Source organism: Mustela nigripes, chromosome 17, assembly GCF_022355385.1.
Source record: "Mustela nigripes isolate SB6536 chromosome 17, MUSNIG.SB6536, whole genome shotgun sequence".
Lineage (NCBI taxonomy): Eukaryota > Metazoa > Chordata > Mammalia > Carnivora > Mustelidae > Mustela > Mustela nigripes.
The window spans coordinates 14,171,144-14,177,614 of NC_081573.1; the positions used below are offsets into that span (position 1 = coordinate 14,171,144).

The following is a 6,471-nucleotide window of genomic DNA, read 5'->3' on the forward strand; positions in this document are numbered from 1 at the left end:
TTGTGAACACCAGTGTGCTTCTAGCATCTTGTTTTCCAACCCTCAGTCCCTTTTTGCTCTTAAAAGGGGACCCTCATATCTCCAGCTTCTGCTGTTCCTGCTTGAGGAAGTTGTAGAATTCAGCCAACTACTGACAGTCTTCTAGAACATTCATTCACCCATGGATCTCCTACTGTCAAGTATGTGAAGTGTATTCTCGGCACCACTGACCTGTGTTAGACACAGTGGTGAACAGCAAGGGTATTTGCTCCAATGAAGTCGGTGGGGAATCCAGACGTCAGACAAATAATGATAGAATTGCAGTCGCGCGGATTGGTGCACTGAGTAACTCAGGACAGCATGTTTTAGGACTGTGGAAAGCTTCCCTTTGCTTAGGCTGCTCCCTGAGAATTTTGGAGGAAGTTTGCCAGCCTTAGTGGGTGTTTTAGGTAAACAGAAAAGCGTGTCTGGACACCATTTGCAGGAAGGAACAGAAAACATACAAAGAACTGAAGGAAACCCCATGTACCTCGTATGCCAAGAGCAAGGGACTTCGGCATGATCGAAGTATGGATGACAATTAGCTAGGTCTTACAGATTAGGTGAAGAATTTGTATCATGACTCTCAACAGTCGTTTCAGACAATTTAAGGATTTTTGTCTAGGAGAAAGGAGGCATTAAAAGAAAACGTCTAATTTGCATACCCATTCTGAGCATGGTTTATTGAGTTGAGCAACAGTGGCTTTGGGAGGCAGATACGGGAGACTGTTGAGGTCCACCAGGTGAGAGAGGACAATTCTTCTGATAAAGATGATGAAAATGAACATGAGAGGGAGCAGCACATGGACTTGAGAAAAACTTCCTCAGAAAGAAGGAAGCAGGGGCGCCTGGGTGGCTCAGTGGGTTGAGCCTCTGCCTTCGGCTCAATCTCAGTCGTGAGATTGAGCCCTACATAGGGCTCTCTGCTCACTGGGGAGACTGCGTCCACGTCCACCCCCTCTCTGCTTGCCTCTCTGCCTACTTGTGATCTTTGTCTGTCAAATAAATAAATAAATAAATAAAATCTTTGGGGGGAAAAAAAAAGAAAGAAGGAAGCACTGAGCCTAGCGATCATCTTACCAATGGTTATTTAAGGCTGCTGTGGACAGTGGCTCACCGTTCTCCGGAGACATGGGCACCTGGAGGGATTGTGGTGGTGTGTCTCGATCCTGAGAAATTGGGAAGGGTCCTTGGGGTGTCGAAATACCGCACATTCTTTTTAGCACGTGGCGTGTGTTGTGTCTCTAAGGCATCCGCTTCACGGATGTGTCTGGTGAGGTATCACACACGTATACATGAGCCAGGGACAGAGGGAAGGCTTGATTTGTGGATACACATTTGGGTGCCAACAACATATATCGGTACTAGGGACTTAGGTAGGGTTGAAATAAAAGGAGGAGCAGTTTGAGAGTGGAGAGAATATGCCTGAGAACTTAGTAACAAGTTAGCTTCATTTAAAGATCTGATAGAGGAGATAGATCTACACTTCTACTCTGTTCATTCCTTTATTCATTCATTTTAATGAGAATATTCAATGCTCCTTTACTATATGTCTGGCACTGTTATAGGCAATGTTTCAGATATGAACATATAGTTATACATCTGATAGGAAGAAATAGTGGTCCTTATGAAGTTTATATTCTACTGCGAGTGGCAGAAAATATTAAATGGATACCATAGTATTTCAGCTGCTGCTAAGTGCTCTATTGAAAACTAATGAGTAGGAGGGGGACAAGGAATGCCCTGGGTGATTCAGGTTTAGTGGGGGTTTTTTGTTTTTTGTTTTTTAAGATTTTATTTATTTATTTATTCGGAGAGAGAGTGTGTACGTGCTCATGAGTGGGGTTGGGTAGAGGGGGAGGGAGAGGTAAACAGAATCTTTTCTTTTTCTAAAAGATTTTATTTATTTATTTGACAGAGAGAAAAAGATCACAAGTAAGCAGAGAGGCAGGCAGGGGGGGGGAGCAGGCTCCCCGCTGAGCAGAGACCCCGATGCAGGGCTCAATCCCAGGACCCTGAGACCATGACCTGAGCTGAAAGCAGAGGCTTAACCCACTGAGCCACCCAGGCGCCCCTAAGATTAAGATTAAGATTCATCAGAGAGAATCTTAAGCAGACTTCCCCTGAACGTGGAGCCCAACGTGGGGCTTGATCTCATGACCTTGAGATCATAACCTGAGCAGAAACCAAGAGTTGGGCGCCCAACTGACTGAGCCACCCTGGCACCCCCTGTAGGTGGTTCAGTTTTCAATAATCTGGTCAGGAGATCCTTCCTGAGAGTGTGATATTTGAGCAGAGACTTGAAGGACTGGAGGGAGGACGTGATGCATACAGCCTTTGGCAAGAACATAGAGGGTAGAGCGGATAGGTAGGGGAAAGATGGAGCAAGGACAGTTATTGGTGCGTTTAGGGATTAGGAAGGTGACCAGAGGGGCTGTGGGGAGACTGGGTAATGAGCCACAGGAAGAATTTAAAGTGCCAGCTTATATGAAGTATTGTAGGTAGTGTAACTATTTTGACTTTTTTTAGGGAGCCACTAGGTATTTTTGAACAGAGGAATGACATGGCCCTATTTATCTTCTGAAAGAAAGATGATGGTGGTTTTCTACTCTACCAGTTCCAAGAACTCCCTTTCCCTAATGGTTTCAGGATGGGCTTGGCGGAGGCGATGTTTGTGCCATATGTGGAAGCTGGAAGAGAAGCAGTAGCCATATGCTCTGAAGGGCAGTGTGGGCCCAGGTGCTGCTGAGTCAGTCATCTGCTGACTCAGCGGCAGGCACGGGGCCCCAGCTCCTGCCAGGACCTTGCTCAGCTCCTCCCAGCACTGTGCCAGGTGTGTGTGCAGCCCAGGACTCGGTGCCCGCTTCTGCATGTCGCCCACATTGTAGGAGGTGGAGGTCGTGAGGCACCGACTTGGGTCCCAATTTGTCCTCGCCCTTTCCTATTTCACACCCAGCTTTTATGGCCTGTGTGGCCTGTCAACCTACAGCGACCTCAGGCCCACCCCTGGACCTGTGTGGCATCCCGTAGACTCCCACAACGGTGAGAGGTCTAATCCTTATTTTAAGAAAACCTCCTATTCCATTCCCCTCCTATTCCATTCCCCTTCCAGTGGTTCTACTTCTCTGATTGACTCCAACCTGAAACAACGATGTTCCTCCTGGGTTCTTGCTTGGGAGATCAAAGGACACAAGAAGGCAAATTTGCTTATATCTTTACACATTTGCTTTTTTCCCTTTCTGAGGCAGTTACAATTCCCAGGCAAATAGGAGTCTTTTTTAAAAAAATATTTTATTAATTTATTTGAGAAAGAGTGAGAGCGAGAGAGATCACAGAGTGAGGGGGAGAAGCATACTCACCAATGAGCAGGGAGCCCAATCCCAGGACCCTGAGATCATGACCTGAGCCGAAGGCAGCCTGTTAACTGACTGAGCCAGTCAGGTGCCCTTAAATGACATCACTTTTAAAGTTTCTTTGTTAAAAAAAAAGTAAAGTTTCTTTGTTGGTAGTATTTAGAAAGTACATAGAAATAAAGTCAGCATTGTATTTTGAATTTGAGTCCAGCAACATTGCTAAATTATAGTATATTGCTTAATTTTTAAAAAAGACTTTATTTATTTATTTGATAGAGAGAGAGATCACAAGTAGGCAGAGAAGCAGGCCAGAGAGTGAAAGGAGGAGGAAGCAGGCTCCCCGCCGAGCAGAGAGCCCGATGTGGGACCCGATCCCAGGACACTGAGATCTTGACCTGAGCTGAAGGCAGAGGCTTAACCCACTGAACCACCCAGGTGCCCAGGATATTGCTTTATATTCCATTTTATTTTCTATGTGCACCATGCTGTCATCTGCAGATATAACAAGTTTATTCATTTTCATCTAATCTATATGCCTTTTATTCATTTGCCTTGCCTTAAATTCATTGGTAGAACCTCTAACAACATGGTGAGAATGGGCATATTTAGTTAATTCTGATGTTAGGGGGGAAAGCTTTCCATTTTCATCATTAATTATAATAACTCATCATTGTGATTGGCTGTAGAAATTTTCGATGTTATTGTAAGAATAAAGAGGTTTTCTTCGGTTCTCACTTTGCTAAGAATTTTGCATTTCTTGAATAAACCCCATTTGGTTGTGATATATTTTTTTTAAAAGATTTTATTTATTTATTTGACAGACAGAGATCACAAGTAGGCAGAGAGGTAGGCAGAGAGAGAGAGGGAAGCAGGCTCCCGGCTGAGCAGAGAATCTGATGTGGGGCTTGATCCCAGGATCCTAGGATCATGACCTGAGCAGAAAGCAGAGGCTTTAACCCATTGAGCCACCTAAGCACCCCGGTTGTGATATATTTTTTATTTTTTCTTGATTTATTGGTATTTTGATAAGGAGTTTTGCATCTATGTTTATGAGATGCATTTTGAAATGTCCTTATCAGGTTTGGTATCAAAATTGCTGGATTTTTACAATGAGTTGCAGTGTTTCCTTCTTTCTGTTCTCTGGAAGAATTTATGTAAGACTAATATTATTTCTTAATTAAATGTCTAGAATTCCCTGGTGAAGCGATAGGCATGGAGTTTCCTTGTGGAAAAAATTTAAAATAGTGGTCCAATTTCTTTAATAGTGCTAGGAGAATTCAGACTTTCTAATTCTTCTTGTATCAATTTTTATAGGTTTTATTTTTCAAGAAAATTGGTCATTGAACTAAGTTTTCAAATATTGAGAAGTTGTTTATTGGATTCTCATTATCTTTAAAAATGTGTGGAGAGGGACACCTGGGTGGGACAGTTGGTTAAGCATCTGCCTTTGGCTCAGGTCACAATCCCAGGGTCCTAGGATCAAGTCCCATGTTGGGCTCCTTGCTCAGGGTGAAGTCTCTGCCCCTCCTCCCTGCTCATGCTCCCTCTCTCTCACTCTCGCATTCTTTCTTTCAAATAAATAAATAAAATCTTTTAAAAAAAGAAATTGTGGTCATTTATTCCATTTCTTGATGCATACTTGACAACAGCAGAATCCCTGCCTTTCCTCCTTAATATTATGAGTGAGTACTGTTACTATAAGTGTCCTTGGAAAGCCCTTGCAAATTAATCTGACTGTTGCAATAGCAATTTGCAATTGACACGTATATATGGCATTGCGAGGAGAGTGACTTTGTCAAAGAGGCAAATGCGGTGACTCCTATCACCTACCTCTCTGCGGACTTCACATGTTTAGCTTGTGTTGAAGTGGGTGGAGTTTGGATACTGACTATAGTTAACCATTAAATCAATCAGGATTCCTAATTTCTGTGCGTTAGAGGATGGCGGGTAAATTCATAACAGATGCCAGTAGTACAGATGTCTCAGCTACGTCACCCAAATGACAGTCATTGCTGCATTTAGCAACTCCCTCTACTTAGAAGCACAGTGTTAGTGGCCTCTGAGTGGCTCAGTCAGTTGAGTGTCTCTGACTCTTGATTTTGTTTTGAGCTATGATCTTGGGGTCATGGGATCCCGTCCCACCACAGGCTCTGCACTGGATGTGGAGTCTGCTTGGGTTTCCCTCTCTCCCTCTGCCTGCCTACCCCCAACCCAGTTCACTCTCTCTCCCTCATTCTTTCTCTCACACACACAAAAAGCGCAGTATTTATTTGGTTTTGGTTTCTGTACATTTTAAACATACACACCAGTTGAATGTGCTGCTCTGATCCATTTTTTTTTAAGATTTTATTTATTTATTTGACAGAGGGGATCACAAGTAGGCAGAGAGGCAGGCAGAGAGACAGGAGGAAGCAGGCTCCCCGCTGAGTAGAGAGCCCGAGGCGGGGCTTGATCCCAGGACCCTGGGATCATGACCTGAGCCGAAGGCAGAGGCCTTAACCCACTGAGCCACCCAGGCGCCCCTCTGACCCATTTTTTATGAAATAGGCAGTATTGATTGGGTTCTAAAGCTAGAGAAGATTTGGCAAGTCTTTTTAAAAATTTTTTTAAAGATTTTATCTTTAAGTAATCCCTACACTGAATGTGGGGCTCAGACTCACAACACTGAGATCAAAAGTCACATGCTCCACTGACAGAGCCAGCCAGGTGCTCCTGGCAAGTCTTTTTTTTTTTTTTTTTTTAATGGGATATAATTGACATATAGCATTGTATTAGTTTTAGGTGTATAATGACGATGACATAATGATTTGATATTTGCATAGATTATGAAATGATTAAGCAAAATAAATTTAGTTAGTCCCTGGGATCATGTCCCACATTGTGTTCCCTGCTCAGTGGGGAGCCTGCTTCTCCCTCTGCCTGCTGCTCCCCCGCGTGTGCTCTCTCTTTCTCTCTCTGGCAGATAAATAAATAAAATCTTTTTAAAAAGAACTTTTAGGATCTATCTTAGTCAATTTCAAATATATGTTTTGATCTTACCAAATATATGATATGATATTGTTAACTATAGTCACAATGCTGTCTGTATATTACAACCCCA

The 6,471-nt window shown here is 43.3% G+C and overlaps 1 long non-coding RNA gene across 2 annotated transcripts in view; it reads left to right on the plus strand.

Moving 5' to 3' along the window:
- The window catches only part of LOC132005773 (uncharacterized), a 37,909-nt gene extending 36,067 nt beyond the window's left edge, over window positions 1-1,842 (plus strand). For both annotated transcript variants that reach the window (XR_009400910.1, XR_009400909.1), the window contains one exon: window positions 67-1,842. This is a non-coding gene — a long non-coding RNA (uncharacterized LOC132005773). The remainder of the gene's footprint in view (window positions 1-66) is intronic.
- Window positions 1,843-6,471: the final 4,629 nt, after the last annotated feature.